This window comes from Dendrobates tinctorius, unplaced genomic scaffold (assembly GCF_039654945.1).
Source record: "Dendrobates tinctorius isolate UK_male_01 unplaced genomic scaffold, ASM3965494v1 ptg000056l, whole genome shotgun sequence".
Classification (NCBI taxonomy): domain Eukaryota; kingdom Metazoa; phylum Chordata; class Amphibia; order Anura; family Dendrobatidae; genus Dendrobates; species Dendrobates tinctorius.
This window is the reverse complement of record NW_027361724.1, coordinates 3,310,594-3,328,983: the sequence shown is the minus strand read 5'-3', so window position 1 is coordinate 3,328,983 and position 18,390 is coordinate 3,310,594. Positions and strand designations below refer to the sequence as shown.

General features: G+C 41.2%; 1 long non-coding RNA gene across 1 annotated transcript in view; it reads left to right on the top strand.

The window, feature by feature from the left end:
- The window catches only part of LOC141091874 (uncharacterized), a 92,413-nt gene that overhangs the window by 45,846 nt on the left and 28,177 nt on the right, over positions 1-18,390 (top strand). Inside the window, exon 2 of the long non-coding RNA XR_012232602.1 lies at positions 9,728-9,832. This is a non-coding gene — a long non-coding RNA (uncharacterized lncRNA). The remainder of the gene's footprint in view (positions 1-9,727; positions 9,833-18,390) is intronic.

Here is an 18,390-nt window from a genome sequence, read left to right as displayed (position 1 = left end):
ACCTGGAGCAGTTTGCCAAAGAAGAATGGTCTAAAATTCCAGCAGAGCATTGTAAGAAACTCATTGATGGTTACCGGAAGCGGTTGGTCGCAGTTATTTTGGCTAAAGGTTGTGCAACCAAGTATTAGGCTGAGGGTGCCAATACTTTTGTCTGGCCCATTTTTGGAGTTTTGTGTGAAATGATCAATGTTTTGCTTTTTGATTCATTCTCTTTTGTGTTTTTTCATTTAAGACAAATTAAATGAAGATAATAATACCAAAGAATTTGTGTTTGCAATCATTTTCAGGAAGAAACTGAATATTATCTGACAAAATTTCAGGGGTGTCAATACTTTTGGCCACAACTGTATACTGTATGTAAGCACTGGCATTTTATATAGCATAACAGTAATATTTTGTATGTAGGAGAGCTGAACCACTGTCAGTGGGGTGTAATGCAGGAGATGAGGATCCTCAAACCAGACAACCCCTTTAAAGTATTAGTCCTATACCACCACTCTCTGATCGGTGGGGAGGGTGAGGGCCAGTATGCCCTCTGATACTGAGAAAGAAAGGGCTACATTGTTGCTTTGGTGCTATCTTTCTCTACGTAGCAGCGCCCAGGCCAACCACTGAGAAGGGAACTGCAGCACAGCTTTATTTAAGTGACTGGTGCCGTGCTGTAGTTGTTCTTGCAGCTGGTGGCCGAAAGCACCTCTATGAAGGCATGTCGTAGCAGTGTGCCATTGTTTTTTTTTATGCAAATAAAACTTTAAAAGGGTTTAACAGTCTTTAAAAATGGATCTTATCTGTTAGATGATTCGTGCTGCCCCAACCCCACACAGCATGAACCGCAGACTGGTTGCAACATCGCAGTCAGGTATATTTTCTGGCACCTGAGAGTTACTATACTTTGGCAATCCTGGTACCGTAGCCATAGGTGAAACTATTCCAGCACAACCTCTGGCCGGCTCTTCCCACAGCTACAGCAGGTGATTGACAGGTCTCTTCATTGTGTGTACATAGGGAGCGACCTGTCAATCAATTGGATCGGTGCTGGGAAGAGCTAGCCAGGGGCAGAGCCAGACTCCAGTTATGGTCCCCGGCCGGATGTCTAAAGTTTATTCTCTCTGAAACACCCTAGCCTTTCAGACAATAATATCCTTGATTGGCAGCTGGGATGCGATTCATACTTTTTTGGCAGCATGAATCAGCTGACAGGTTCCCTCATCGGTGGCAGCACTGATTGTCCAACCTCCACCAATCTAATACTGGCGGCCTATCCTAATAAGAACTAGCGCACCACTTTAATTTATATAATGTTGGTGCATCTGATTTAGGTATTTACAAGCAGAAATATATTTCTAGAATGAGATCAAAAACATTGTAGCTGTTATGCCGAGGAATTAAGTGACTCGCACTGGACCGGTAAATGCTAAGAAAGTCCTAAGTGTTGGGATAGTCTTCACCCACTCCCAATAACGAGGAGGCCTTCCTAGCCTGCCGTTGCAGGGTAGCTGGCTTCTGGTGACACGGACAATGTTAGAGTCAAGAAATCAGGGTAAACCCTGAGCTAGCAGCATTAAACCAAAACGAAAACCAAAAGGTAACCCAAAAACAAAAGCTACGGAAGAAGAACTGGAAAGGACCGTCAGCAACTGCTGAGAAGCAACCTGGACTTTCACCAGAAAGCACTCACCCCCCCACTACGGAAGGGAACTGAATAAACAGCACTGGACTGGATAGGGCAGGCCTTAAATAGCCAGCCCAATGCTAAAGATAAAAATCAGGTGATGGATTCCTCCCGGTCATATCCAGAAAGTCACTCTCTGCTTACCTGAACAGCAGGGTGCACCCATTCCCACCATTGGATTACACCAGGCAAGGCAGTGTCTCCCGAGCCGCAAAGCAAGTGGGAAGCGTGGCGTCCTGCATTCCCACATGACTACCTCTTCCACACACAAGAAACCACCATGTGTAGTTGCACCATCCAAGTGTGCCATAGCTTCCGGCAGGGAAGTCAGGAAACCAGATAAGAACGATTGCGTCCATCGCCGGTATTCCTAACAGTAGCAAAGTAAAGCCACGATGTTCCACACAATGGGATTTCCCTTCAATCTGTCATGGAGTATGTGAAAGTGATACACTGGGTCATATAATGAGCATATACTATCAAACTAGCATTACTTATTATTAGGGCTTGTGCAGATGACTGTAATAACCAGAAGATTGCTGTCCGTGGTTTTGACCGATAACACTTGTCCCCATGTTATTCTATGTTGCCGTGCACATTTCCGAGTTTTTCCTCCAACATAGAAAAAGAAACATCACAGCATGTTCGAGTTTCATCCAATATTCGAATTACACTTGGCTATGAAAATCAATGAGTGCGTGGAAAATATTGGACTACCCTTGGATGACATCTAACTGCAGTCTAGACTGACACAATGGAGAAGATGGAGAAAATCGGAGCACACTATGCTGACAATCTGATGAAACTCTGATCAGAGTGTGATTGGCATAATCAACTCTATTCTCTCGGATGAGAGAATCTATGCTCGTGGGACACCAGCCTTACTGGCATCATTTCCCATTCTTGGCCATCTTGTATCAAAAACTACGGCAACGTCACTCCAACAAACGTCAGATATAATATATCTCGCAGTCACGCTCGGCCTCAATAGTCGGTGTAATATATAAAGCACATGTCCTGCTTCCTTCACCATTCTAATCAGTGAGGATGTTGGTGCACTTTCCCCACCTCCTGCTTTACATAGCATACAACAGTCATGTTGTGAGCTTTCCTTTGGCCTCTAGGTGTCGCTGTTGAACTGCTGTTAGCTCCACATCCTCCGCCACTTCCTGCACCGCCTGTCACTGTCTGCTGTTTAACCATTTTATGCAAGGATCCCGACTTTTCATCAGAACACATCCTGAAAGCAGCTGTTGGGAAATAATAATGTTATTGTTGGGATGCCTTTTTATTGTAGAGGTCACTGCTGCTGCAGAGGAGGATGTTTATGTCTGTACTTTGATTATAACGTTAATCCCAAATGAATAGAAATCTACTATTACCTTAACATATTACACTTTAGGCCAGACACATCGAAGATCATTCTCCAACACGAAGCCATTTAGATAAATAATGGACCTATGTACCTGTGACCTTTAAAAGTACCGCACATAAATACAGTGTAACCATAGGTATTCTCTATTGCAATGCAGCTGATCTGCCGTATTATTTGCATGGACACTTTTTATTATTTATTACTTTAGTATTATTTTATGCTGCTTATATAGCATCAACATATTCCATGGTGTTGTAAGTCTATTGTTTCCATTGAGTCTCAATCGAAGGCCGGGGTCACACTTGCGAGTGCAATGCGAGAAACTCGCGCATCAATATCCGGCACTGCCGCTGGCACTCGGGACCGGAGAGTGCAGCTACATGTCTTTCTATGCAGCTGAACGCTCCGGTCTGTACCGCCGGCGGCAGTGCCGGGTATTGATGCGAGAGACTCGCGCGAGTTTCTCGCATTGCACTCGCAAGTGTGACCCCGGCCTAATTTCCACACCTAGAAAGTGTGCAGACACACGGTGGAGAACAAAAAGATTTACGGTGCCTTGATGCGAAGTTCGATCCTGCATTGCAGCTGGACTTGGCCAGGGAAATTGTCATTTCTGCAGTCAGCACCCTAGGCACCTCTAGGCTAGTAAATGCCCAAGGCACCCAGGATTGAAGACTCCCATGCTCTAGCTGCCACAGAGGAGTGGACTGGATGTCAGACCAGGGCTGCAGGAAACTTTTTACTAAACTCTAATAGAGGAGTAAGTTGAAGTTCTTGGTTCTCGATGCAAAATCTGGGCTTTATGATACTGGTCATTTCTAACATGGAAGAGAAACTATTTAAGCACCACTCCAGCTGGGGTTTTTTTTAGGGCTGAAGTGGCGCTTCTAATGTAAGGGCCCTGCCCCGGTCTTATACTCACCCTTTGGCATCTTCATCTTTTTTCGGTGCTGCTCCGGTCCCACTGTGCCAACTTCGGACGGGCAGTAAGTCAGGAGTTACGTCACAAGCTCTCAATGCAAATCTAAAAGTGAGGCTCTCATAGATTTGTACAGAGTTGTGACCTCCAACTCGCTCCATGAAACACTGGGGCGATCCAGGGGGTGACAGACTGCGGAGACCGGCAGGAGCAGTGGCGATAGAAGGTGAAGATGGTGGCGGATAAGTAAGTATAAGAGTAGGGCGAGGGATATTAGATTGAAAGCACCACTCCGGCTGTAAAATAAAAAAAAAACGATGGAGCGGTGCTTTCAGCAACCACAGGAATCAATTCCAAAGTGTCAATGCAACCCAACAAACCACATGACTGTAAAAAAGAACACAGTAATGTCATTGCTTAGAAATAATGGATATTGTACACAATTATATGCAAAAAGAAGAAAATTCAGAAAGAGCAAACTGTGATGTCTCTGCACGGAGATAATAAACACAATGATATCATAGCACAGGGGGAAGAACCAAATGAAAGGAATGCAAGAAAACTTATGTCATAGTACAGGGAAAATATCCACTGTGAAGTGAAAAAGGAATATTGCACACAGTGATGTCGCACCACAGAAATAACACAGCAATGCACACAATGATGTCACACTGCACAGATGATAAACACTGCCCCATAGAGTTACAAGATAATGCTCACAGTGATGTCATAGCACAAAGATAATAACTACAGCAGCATCCAAAGTATAACCAAGGTATTTTCTCCAACACAGATTTATTAGTACTACCGCCATTACACTAATATATATCCTAGTAACGATGTATTTCTGTTAAGCATTATATCTGGGTATTGTAATTTCTGACAATTTCTTATTTATCTATCTATCGATAGCCTTTACTATATGGATATGCAGGTATCAATTAGCAATGCATAGTAGTCTGGTTTGGAGCTATCAGATCTCAGTTCAAGCAATTTTAATGTTATAAAATTAGTTTTAGGAACTTTGGGGTGGTTTCACAAGCTTTTGTTTTTTCTTTTCTTTTTGCAAAAATGGCGCATTTTTGCCCAATGTTTTTTCAGACATTGCAGCCAGATATTGCTTGTAAGGCACTAGACAAATTTGAAACATGTTAGTATGTTTTCTGCCGCTTGCAAGAACTATATGTGACCTCCTGACAAAGTTGTACAAGAAGCAGTGCAACGCGTGGAGTCCTTTCCCTGCACTCCCTGGACTTTCTCACCCCTAATTAAACTCTGGGACTTTATCTTATTTATGTGCAGATTTTGTTATATTTTTGCTATTTTGTTTATTACTATAATTATAGTTCATTTTAGAACACCATTGATTCCATGATGCTGCCCATGTGAAAAAGGGGTTACATCCAAAACAAAGTAACAGTGATAGACTGGTACAAAGAGGAGAGGACCCGGCCCTGCGGGCTTACAGTCTATAGGGGAAGGAGACAGTAAGTTGGGAGGTTGCTGAAAGTGAAATTTCTTTCCACAATTATATCTTAGATTATATTGTAGAAAACTTTATTTATAGCAATTGCCTAATATACAACTATGATATGACTCAGTCCTTTTACAAATGTTAGCGTATCGGCGTAATTGAGAATAGCGGACAATAGGAATATTAAAACTTTCATTAACTTTGATCATCAAAATGGTACATCTCAAAGGATCCGTACTTGACTGTCTCTACTACTCCTATAGACTTTAAATTAAGGTAAAGTGTGTATTTTTATCCATCACTCCATTCAAACAATCCCATTTTGAGTCATGGTGGGGGGGTCTCAAGGATCAGACCCCCACCGATCTAGAACATATCGCCGATACCCTTTAATTCCCTCCGGGTGCTATCTTTGGTGCCATGAACAGGTTGCAAATCACTGTGCGAATATAAGCAATAATAATTTTCTCTTTTAGCTGAACTGCTCCTATCTTTAAGACCTCCTTCACACGTCCTGGTGATTCCTGTACAGGAAAAATCAATACTGGTGACATCCGAGGTCTGTGTGCCATCCATATGTACGTATGTGACATCCATGTATTCGTTTGCCGCTCGTGTGTCCATGTGACACTTACCGGCGCCTGGGTACAAGCAGTACAGTTTGCACTAATACCAGGCGCCGGTGGGTGAAGGCAGCATTTATCATTGTCGCCTGGTCACGCTGATCTCACCGCAACCAGGAAATAGAGATGAGAGCTGCCTTCAGCTGCCGGAATCTGGGAACAGCACACACAGTACCGCTTGTTCCCAGGCCTCGGAATGTGTCATGCTGATGACATACGGTTGTCATCCCTGTGTCATCAGTGTGCACGTGTGCAAAAAACCCTGACATGTTGGCGGGTTTTTCACACGGACATACAGTCCGCGTGAAAGACCTGACATGTGGGCACCATCCTTGAATACAATGGGTGTGCGTGTGTCCGTATTTGCGACCCTTAAAAAATGGACCATATGCGGACACAAAAATACGGATGTGTGAAGGGGGCCTAAAGAGAGTATGATTCAGCTAACAGACACATGTTGGGAAATTGCTATAGAAGCATTTTTCAAATTTTATGGAATTGAGTCTGACCTTCCTATATAAGAAAAAGAGTTGGAAGTAAATGTACAATTGTGGCATAAAATTTATCTGAAAATGTGCACTTTTTTGCTTTCCCGCATAGCATTTCTATTGTAAAGAAAATATCCAGTAAATTGGGTAGTAAAGGAAATGTAAGGGCATTGGAACGCTATATGGTGGGTACTTCAAAACAGGCTGAGAGGAAATAAGCAGTGAGAGATTGGAAACCAGGCAGCAGTCCCGGATTATTCCACCACCCCTTTGCATGTGGAAGTACAAAGGAGAACCTGATGTGTGAGTCACATCTCCTCCCAGGAACTAGGGACAGCAATTCCTAGCATCTGTTTCCTTAACTATCACCCAGAGGATACGCATGGCAAATTACAATGAGCAAAAATAGAGGCAGGAGATTACCTCCAAACAAATGAGAAGCATCAGAGATTTCATGTAATAATACTTTACTCGCTAAATATTTCCTCTACTTGATGATCGTAAATATCGTATTTTTCTTTTAAATTGGTTAATTTAATTCATATTAACGTTGTATAGAAATTTATGGATAAGGAGAGTAGGCGTCTGTGATAGGTGTATAACATTTAAAAAGGCATTCTGCATTATATGGTTTCGCAGTCCACCTTCTAGAGGACTTGATACTTTTGCATTCACAGTTATTACTGTATTTTGGCATCAATGTAGTCCAAAAACCATATAGATATGATCTCATGCAATAGACATGTACCGCAACTATGAATAAGGCATGGAAAACGACCGGATTAAAAATCGCAATATTTATTGAAATAGTATATGAATAAAAAGACGTGTAATAAAAGAGATTAAAATAAATCCACACAATGAAGAAAAATAGGTGGATCAACTCGACACGGACACCCTATAGATATGCATGTATTGCTGGAGGCATATAAAGGTAGTGTTGCAAGAAGATACAGTGTACAAATTGCACATACAGTAATAAATATGGTAAGGAGTTATAAGTACATGGAATTAATTCATTAATAGTAAATGATGCTCAGTATCAGTAGCAAAAACGATAATAGCCACTTTACACACCATGCATAAATAAACTATAAATGAAAACCATGAAAAAATGGACAGTAGCTGAAGAATGGTATAGACAAGTGCATATATATAATAATGATCACAGATAGGGAATAAGAATATCCACTGACGAAGCACATTGTGCGAAACGCTCATTGAATGGGGCGGGCACTCTAGTTGCTATATTTTACATTGATCTAGCAACAAGTAAAGGACATGTGGTTTCGTGATACCACACATCAGAACAATCTACCCTTTTACATGGTGTGGTACATGTCATAGGGGGCAACATTGGAGGTTTGCATAATGGTTCAGTGCTTGCCATTTTTGCCTTGTAACACCGGTTTCAATTCCAACCTGAAGAAACATCTGCATGGTGGTATTGTGTGAATATCCCAGGAATTAGCCATAGTAGGGTAGGGTAATGAGATATTGAACCCCATTGTGCATAAAGACTAATGTGAGTGATGAGTGAGGATCTCTGTACATTACTGCATCTTATGTTTTCATAAAAAAGCAAAGAAAAATTAAGGAAAAGATCCATTCCAGAGATAGATTGTTCTATATAGTTACAAATGTTGGTTTATATCTGTCACAAGAAGTCAGAAGAAGTTTTGGAGCCTCAATGCAAACTGGATAACTTCCACCACCGACTGTGCTATTTATAAAGCTATAAAACCACCGCCTATAAATACATTGCTGGATCAGTAAGAATTTTTTACTTTACTTGATGAGAGAATATCAAGTGTTTTTTTTATCTGGCACAAAAAGAGTATAAATACTTTGAAAAGTATAATTTTGCAGAGAGACATTGGAACTCATTGACTAATTAATTTATGCTAGAATTCAGGTATCTCTGGCTCCGCTCCCTTCTCCTTGGTTTGTTGCCTTATGTTGTGCTCCACGTCGGGTTTTGCAGGTTGCATGGCGTGGATCAATGATATCATCTCCCTAAACTTTTTTAAGGCCCATTGACACACACACCTGTGTCTTGGGATTGTATCTCTAGACATCTATGTGTGGTGTGCTCCACTTCTGTGCATACTGTCCTTTACTTGCTGTCATCGCTGCTGGGTTCCACTTCATCCATCCTGGCATTCGCTAGAGCCCTGAGTGTGACAAGTCCTTGCTGCCCACGTGCCTTCCACCTTGCTGCTACAACGCCTGGGGTACGTGTGCCCACCGGCACTTGGGACTCAGAGGATCCACCTCACCTAGTGAGCCTAACATCTGGTATAAACTTAGCAAGAATTACGGTGCACCTGCCATATCCCACACTTATTAATCGGATTGTCATTAGTATTGTCATTTACTAGCCTGGCTGTATCGGTTATAGTCCAGGGCCAGACTGGTCATCTGGCAATTCTGGCAAATGCCAGAAGGACCTGTCTGGTCATGGGCCACCTTGTCTGCTTTGTTGTTAACAGAATCGGTGTCCTCAAGACACCCATACTGTTAAGAGATGTGACGGAACAAAAAGCCGCTGACTCCGTCACCCCAGCAGGCCATGGGTATCATTAGGAATATTGGTCTTGTAGTAAATCTTGCTTTCCTCCATCCAGGGTAATATTAGTAATATATCCCATCTGTTGCTTGGGAATGGGGACAGCATGGGCCTGTGTGGTTTCAAATGCCAGGGCTGAATTTCAGCTCCAGTCCGTACCTGTCCTAGTCCAATATTAAAAATTATACCCATCTTGTAGTAGCACAGTTTGTCAATGAGTAATAAAGTAATGAAGCCACATGCAAATTTGTCTTCAAGTGCCTTTGGGGGGTGTCAATAAATTCAATGCGCATTGACACACCCTCAGTGCATTTCCCGTCTCCTTTACATGCACTTTCAAGGCTTGGTTTTATCTGTTAAATAATTTTGATGGGAGAACCTCTTTAAGTATGTCCTGTCTACAAAATACGGCTCATGGAATGTTATGGGACTATGACGTTTGCTTTCATTATTTATTATACTATTCATTATGACATTTCCGAATGAATGAAGCTAGATTTCATTGTCTAGAACTTTAAACATGCATTAAAAGGGGATGTCTGGGTTATGAAAAAAGAACTGTTAATCTTATAAACTACGAAAAAACTTTCACTGCTCCTCTCTCCAGACTCCAGTACCGGAGCTCCAGCGGTTCTCTGCAACCTATCATTTAGTGGCGATTCTGGCAGTACTATCCAGTGCAGACACATCTTATGGGTGAGGGATTAATCAGGTAAGAACCTTAGAACATTTACTGTTCTTTTTTGTTTTTCAAGAGCCGGACAATCCTTTTAACATCCCTGTTGTGTTCTTAAATCATAAACTAGAAGTATAAAATAGAGGAGCACATGTGTTGTTAGTATGGCAGCTATAGATCCAGCATTTCCAGCTCACAGATTAGTATCTGGAAGTCATTGTTCTTGACGATGAAATATACTACAAGGCTTTCATCCTTAAATCAAAGTGCTGAAACACTTAGATGTTACTTGGTGTTTGGAAACATCCTTTTTTTGTGTTATTAACTGCTATATCTAAAGAAATCAGAGATCGCTTGCATTATATATTAGTTTTTACTTTACAGCGGATCTATCAGCAATGCCTAACTGGATACGTATGGACAGCAAGTCATCCTTATTTTCACATATTTTATGATCAACAACCCTTGATCTATCACAAAAACTTACTCCGGTATTCCATCTTTTTCTGATCCGTGGAGTCTGGCTGCGGATATACCCACGATCCGGAGATTGAATGGACTGCAGCACCGGTCGCTTGTTAACCATAGGGCACCCACGGATCAGAAATAGATGACATTTCCTAGATCCTAGTAATATGCCATTTCTGTCTGGGATGGGAATAACTCTTCAAACACCACATTAAAGATTTCCATTGCACTATCTAAAGGGTAGAGTCGAAAAGTCTGGCCTATGTATAGGCTTTTCCACCCAAAAGCCTCTAAATCTGAAAGCTACCAATTAGAGCTTGTGTGGGTTTTCCTGAGTAGGTTTACATTGGACGTTCAGATCGCCTCTCAAATTTTTTCTGATTTTGGTGATATTGCCTGAGAAATGCTTTCTTTTTAGCCGCTGTGAGGATCCTCTAGAAGCAGTGTTCTGGTGGAAAAGGTGTGGCAACGTATTAAAAGAGTCACTCATTGATTTCAATGGTTTCCAGTAAATACTATGTTTTCTCTGTGACAGCTACTGGTATGCACTAGATTTCAGCTGCTGAGTCCATGGCAAATTTAAAGGGAATCAGTCAGCAGGTTTTTGCTACCTCAACTGATGTAGGGGCAGAGACCCTGATTCTAGCGATGTATCACTTACTGGGCTGCTTGCAGCAGTTTTGATAAAATTACAATTTGATCTGCTGCAGTTCTACCAGTTCTCGGAATGCTGAGCTCTGTATAACCCAGCCCATACCACTGATTGGCAGCTTTCTGTGTACACTGTGCATAGGTAGGAAGCTGCCAATCAGTGGTGGGTGTGGGGTTATACATAGCTCATGAATATGGAGGACTATATGGAAGCAGGTTTTACAAGTCATCTAGTCATATTCTCCTGCTGATTAAACGAGAGATTATTCAAAACTACAGAAAGCAGCCCAGTAAGTGACACATCACAGGAATTAGGTTCTCTGGCCCTACATTATGCTGCTTTCAGATTAGATAGCAAAAACCTGGTGATAAATTCCCTTTAATATTGCAGTCATTTCATTCTTGGAAGACTGGCTCCCAAGAGTCACAGCAAAATATCTTCCTTGCAGTTGCCACTACAGGGGAAATGTAAGGGTATGTGCACCCAGAGGATTTTTTTGAGGAGGTCAAAATAATAAGTTTTAAAGCAGAAATTGCTTAAGGAAATACTCTCCCTTGGGAAGCTTTTATAGGAGTTTTTCTATTTTCTGAAGCGGTTATTAAGAGTTTTTCAATTGTTTTTGCAGGGGGAGTGGCTTTCTGACTTTTATTTTTGCAAACCGTTTATTGGACTTTGCCTAGTTTTGAGCGTTTTCCTTCTGAAGATGCTTCAAAGTAGTGGAATGTACTTTCCTTGTTTCCACCAGGCATTTTAAAAAAAATTTGAAACAGAGAAAAAAGCTCTGTAGACTGAACATATGACCAGCAAGTTGTTTTACAATAGAAATGAATAGGAACAGTCTTTCAGGCATCTTTCGGAGTGGACCCACTCTAACAAAACACCAGTGTATATGTATCCATATATTACATGTGACAAGAGCATATGTTACAAGTGATACCTTAATATCTGTGATCCTTTGTCTTATTCCAGAAAAATCCACGCTTTCATTAAACGCAAATGAGCTTGTAAGATCTATGAGCCGGACACAGTTCTACCCGAGAGTCTGCCTCCAAAGATTATTTTAAACGAAAGGTGTCATGACCAGTGTGAGACATGTAGATCAGGAGAGCAGACTGTCAGTCATTACATGTCTCACACTGGTAACGCCTCCTTTTCATTTACAATAATCTCTGGAGGCAGATTCTCAGGGAGATCTATGTCCGGCCCATAGATCTTAACAGCTCATTTACATATTAAGAAAAATGTGGGTTTCTCTGGAATAAGACATCAGATTGCGGATATCAAGGTATTACTTAAACCATCTTTCTGTTACCTACATTCACATATATATGGCTCAGGAGGGTTGATCCTATTCACAGATTCCCTTTTGAATAAATGGACACCCTTGTAATGCTAAGTTAGACTTACAGCTCCACTCACTATGTAGTGGCTGATCTGCTGTTCTCAGCAACAGCCACTAGGGGCTTTGCCACTCAGCTTTGTTCAGTGTTTATATCTGGCTGCCACCAGAGTTGGTAACAAGTAATTATTGAGGGTGTCAGGTGTCGGATGCCCACCTATCTAATATTGTTGACCTATAAGGATAGGTCATCAATATTTTCATGCTGGAAATTTATTTATCCCCTTTATGACCAATGACGGTCATAGCACGTCATGAGTGGGTGTAAGTTTCCGCATCATGAGGTACTGTACTATGTCCGTTTTGCATTTAAAACATCACAGCGTGACACTGACAGCTGAGCGGCACAGGAGGGACCCATGTCATCGGTCTCCCCACTGTGATCGGTCAGTCAGTCTGACTGATCACATCATGATCATGCAGGAGGTTCTGAAATATCAGCACCTCCCGCCCGATCACAGCAGGAGCTCAGTGCTGCTAGTGGCCGAGCTCCTGCACTAAGGGTACCGTTACACATAGCGACGCTCCAGCGATCCCGTCAATGAAACGACCTGGTAAGGATCGCTGGTACGTCGCTACATGGTCGCTAGTAAGCTGCCAAACAGCCAGATTTACCCAACGGCGCAGCAACAATCCAGCGATCCATATAACGACCTCAGCAGTCACTGGGAGCTTGTCACACAGCAGCGATTCTGTCGACTCCCGCCTGCGTCCATGATTTCTGAGTCGCTACCGAGGTCGCTCATCGGTGTCAAACACAGCGATGCGCGCTGGCCAGCAGGACACTAGCGATCAAAAAATGGCCCAGGACATTCGAGCACGATCAGCGACATCGCAGCAGGGGCCTGGTCGCTGCTAAGTGTCACACGTAACGAGATCGCTGGCGAGGTCGCTGTTGCGTCACAAAATCGGTTTTCTGTTTAGCCCCCTAAATGCTGCGATCGAGAGCAATGAAAACATTTAGGAAGCAGGCAGAGGGAGGCGGCTCCCTGTGCCTTCAGATTGATACCCCCGCAAAGTCATTTCGGGGGCCCAATCGCTACCATGGTGATCCGTGATCATAATGACAATACTTGTGCATTGCAACGCATTATACCTGCAATCAATGAGAAAAAAGTGAAAAAAAAATTGTAAAAATACTTTAAAAAAAATTACAAAATAATAAAAAAAAATTATTATACTGGTTAATATACATTTTATGTAAAAGAAAAAAAGAAAGAAGGACAAAAACAGTAGTTTTCCTCCACATATGGGTAATCAGAGTACTCAGGAGAAATTGCACAAGAAATTTTGAGGTTCATTGTCTCCTGTTACCCTTGTGAAAATAAAAAAAGGTGCTAAAGTAAAAGTTTTGTGGAAAAAAGTAAAATGTTCATTTATTCCTTCCATGTTGCATTAATTCATGTGAAGTACCTTAATGGTTAACCATCTTCTTGAATGTGGTTTTGAGCACGTTGAGGGGTGCAGTTTTTAGAATGGTGTCACTTTTAAGTATGTTCTGTCATATTGACCCCTCAAAGTATCTTCAAATGTGTGGTGGTCCCTAAACAAATGGTTTAGTAAATATTGTAAAAACGAGAAATTGCTGATCAACTTTTAACCCTTCTAACTTCCTAAGAAAAAAAAGTCATGCTTCAAAAACTGTGCTGATGTAAAGTAGACATGTGTGAAATGTTATTTATTAACTATTTGGTGTGACACAGATTTCTGGTTTATGGGCATAAGAATTAAAAGTTGGAAAATTGTGAAATGTTCAAAATTTTTGCCAAATTTCCGATATTTTCACAAGTCAATGCAAATCATATCGAACAAATTTTACCACAATCATGAAGTACAATATGTCGCGAAAAAACAGTCTTAGAGTCAGTGGGATCCGTTGAAGCGTTCCAGAGTTACAGTATTACCACATAATGTGACACTGGTCAGTTTTAAAAAATGGCTCAGTCCTTAAAGGGGTTAAGTTATCACCATGTGCAGCATCATGCAAGCATAAAAATACAGTTTCGAACATTTTGTGCAATTATTTTTGTCACATTTTGAATCTTGTTTTGCCCTGGCCTGTTCTGGGAGAAATAGGGCCTATACAAAGGGTCGGATTGTTTTTCCAACAAAATGACAATGTTCTTAGGATTTACTGTAAATCCCGGATTGTTGCCAACTATTGCCTCATTATTTTTAGATTATAAATAAAACGCCACAGATTGTTTCAAACACTTTTTTTTGGGATGGGGAAGGGGACACAACAGCTATTGAAATTGAGTAAGTCCACTGGGTAAATTATAACATGCTGATACACTTGAAGTAAAATATGTACCAGCCTGTTAAGAAACCTTTTTCTTTGAAAGTTAGTAAACAGGAAACAATTCTGAACCGTCATGTTTTACCCTGGCAGTGACTGCATTGAATTTAGCAGGAGAAAATATGGTGTTGTTGCACTCAGTTATTTTTAAGTGGGTGTTGCTGTGAAAGCTACGGATTCAAACAACTCGAGTTTAAAGATTTCACTGACTTTTTTTTCTGTGTAACATGTTCATTAGATTCTATTTTATGAGAAATCTATAAATACATTATTCAGCCATTTTGGCTTAAAGAGGACCTGTCACTTGCTAAAAAGAAAATTAGTTAAATACCTTGTAGAAATCCCTGAGCTCCCCTGATTCTGCCGCTAGTTTCTATTTTGCACTGTGTTATTCCATTGTAGAGATATTTACATTTGTTTATTCCGGAGCGCAGCATGTGAAATCTCGGTTTGCAATCCAACCTGAAATTTCATCATAGTTTTCTCACCCCTTCCAGAAGGTGCCAATCACAGTTTAACAGCTGATCTATCAATCTCAGATGCTGCCAAACTATGCCAGTGTCAGACTTGTGTAATGCCTTACCATGGGAATTGGATGCTCAGAGCCTTTGATCCGGATAAAAAGCAGTAGAGCACGGACAGATGGCACTGATGCGGTGAGGTTGATCAGTTGGAAAAGTGGAGGAAAAGTGGCTGTAGAGGTTGAAGACTCAGCATGAGAAGGCTGATGAAGCAGAGTTCAGATGATGGCACGGTAGAGTAGTCTCGTCAATGTGGCAGAGCTGAGTAGATCAGAGTTGTAGCAGAATCCAGGAGCACAGTAGAGCTGGTCATGTCAAGAGACTCACTTGTGGTGACATAGCAGAGCCAAGCAGCACAGCAAAGCTGGATATGTCAGAAGACTCACAAGTATCAATGTAGTAGAGCCCATTTGGACAGCAGAGCTGGGTATGTAAGAATACACACTTGTGATTTAGCTCTAAGACCAGCAGCACAGTAGAGCTGTGTATATCAGGAAACTCACTTGTGAAGAGCCCATTGATCTAGCAGTTGGCACTACAGTTAATAGTGGATTGATATGCAGAACTAGGGGCCGGATTTACACATTTCTATGCCCCAGGCCAAAGCACATAATTCTATGCCCCCTCTCCTTCCTTAAAAAGTTGGATAGAAATGCATTGATTCGAAGTTATCACGCCGGCTTAAACGAACTTCACCATCACGTGTCTCATTGCATTGAAGTTTCCTGAGAATCGAACGCTTTTCATCACAATCATATGCTTTCTTTTCAGAAATGTTGAGTTTTTTTCCCTCACATCAATTAAACTGTTCTCGCAGTTCTATCAAGAACTTTACTAGTGATTTGGTAGCAACTTCCAAAACATCAATTTCCATGTTTTGCTCTTACTTGCTCACTCGGTGTAATCTGAGCACCACTTTTCCCCAAAACTAAACGCTGTTTCAAATCTTCGCAGCTTGATGAGTATACTTCTAGCTTCTGCTCGAGCTTCTGATTTTGAGGTTTCGCCACTTTCAGGGTATGTTAGAGCATCATTAGTGGTGCTAGATATGTAGAAGTCAAGCGATATGAGCTCAATGAGTCACTTGGAATCACTATTGTAACGTCAAATCTGGATTTTTCCTTTAACACGTGGTTTACGTTGAGTGTGAGAGAGAAATAGCAAATGCTTTTTGCCTGTGACTGAGCAAGAAAGTGCAAGCTGTAGAGATGGGCAGCTAAAATATACCGCCAAATTTTTTTAAAATACTGTATATGGACATACAGTATATTTAAAAAAACAGCTTTTATATGGCCTTTTTCAAAATAATGCTGAAAAATTTGTAAATATCGGTTATTTCTTCTGTATTTGTGCCCCCCTTGACTACTGCGCTCTAGGTCACGGCCTAGAACCCAGTGATGTAACAAAGCTGGGTTTATCAGGAGGTCAATGTCAACTACCTTTGGATGCCAACTACTTGAATACTCAGGTGGTGTGTCATTCCCTGAGCCAGCCTATAAGACCTGAGAGAATGACCTCAGATATGCACGTCAGGTTACCATGGAAAACCAATGCACGCAGGATTATTTATTTTGCTCAATTATAGCGCCATTAATTCCACAGCGCTTTATAGACAACATCATCACTGTCGCCCTTGGGGCTCACAATCTAATTTCCCTATCAGTATATCTTTGGAATGCTGGAGGAAACCAGAGAATCTAGAGGAAAACCACGCAAACACGGGGAGAACATACAAACTCCTTGCAGATGTTGTCCTTGGTTGGATTTGAACCCAGGACTCCAGCGCTGCAAGGCTGCAGTGCTAACCACTGGGTCACTGTAAGGACAGAGAGCCCGACACTAGAGTAGGAAAGGCGAGTAATAATTTGGATAACATTACTATGTAACGTTCAAATTCCTTGCAGTTTTTATTTTTGTTGGGTTTGAAGAAATGGCTCCATTGCGTCCCTCACAAATGCCGGGATCAGAGTGTTTAATTATGTTATCAACCTCTTCGTCCCCAGGCGATTTTCCATTTTTTGTTTTGGTTTTTTGCTCCCCTTCTTCTCAGAGCCATAAGTTTTTTTTTTAATTTTTTGTCAATCTGGCTGTATGAGGGCTTGTTTTTTGCGGGATGAGTTGTCCTTTTGAATGACACCATTGATTCAAGCATAAAGTGCACTGGAAAACATGGAAAAAATTCCAAGTGGGGTGAAATTGCAAAAAAAGTGCAATTTCACAATAGTTGTTTTTTTTTTTTTTGCCGTGTTCACTATATGATAAAAATTCCCTGCTATTATGATTCTCCAGGTCATTACAAGTTTGCAGATACTAAACATGTATAGGTTCTTTTTTATTTAAGTGGTGAAAAAAAATCCAACGTTTGTAAGAAAAAAAATGTTGCCATTTTCCGAGACCTGTAGCATCTCCATTTTTTGTGATCTGGGGCTGGGTGAGGGTTTACTTTTTGTGTACCGAGCTGGAGTTTTTATTTATATCATATTGCGATATATATGATGTTCTCATCACCTGTTATTGCATTTTGTTATAAGGTTTCGGTGGCCAAAAAAATGTAATTCTGGTGTTACGACTTTTTTTCTTGTTATGCTGTTTATTATCAAATTTTATCAAATTTATCAAATTTATCAAATTTATTATCGCCAAGTACATATTACATATATACAAGGAATTCTTTGTGGCAAAGAGGCAACATAATATATAACAACAGATACAACAAGTAACATCTAACAAGACAGATACAGTATATAGTCTACACATGACGATTTAATTGTTGAACAGAGCGTGGATATAAGCTGTTCATATGGCGGTTGGTGCTGCATTTGGGGACTCTGAAGCGACGTCCTGAAGGGAGTAGCTGGAATGAGGAGTGTCCCGGGTGAGAGGGATCGGATGAAATTTTCAATGCGTGGGATCGAATACTCTTATCATAAAGATCCTGGATTTTAGGCAGGGGGGAGCCTATAATTCTCTCTGCTGTTCTGAAAGTCCTTTGTAAGCGGAGTTTGTCATGCGCAGTGGCTCCCCCATACCAGACTATCAGAGAGGAACAAATCACAGATCTGATGACAGCATTAAAGAATAAGATCAGCAGATTCTTAGACAAACCATATCTTTTCAGCTGACGCAGGAAGAACATCCTCATATCCTCATATCAATCCTTATTGATATGATTAATTGCAGCGATACAAAATGTGTATTTTTTATTTATTTTTAAGTGCTTTATTTTGGATGGTGCAAAAGGGGAGTGATTTGAAC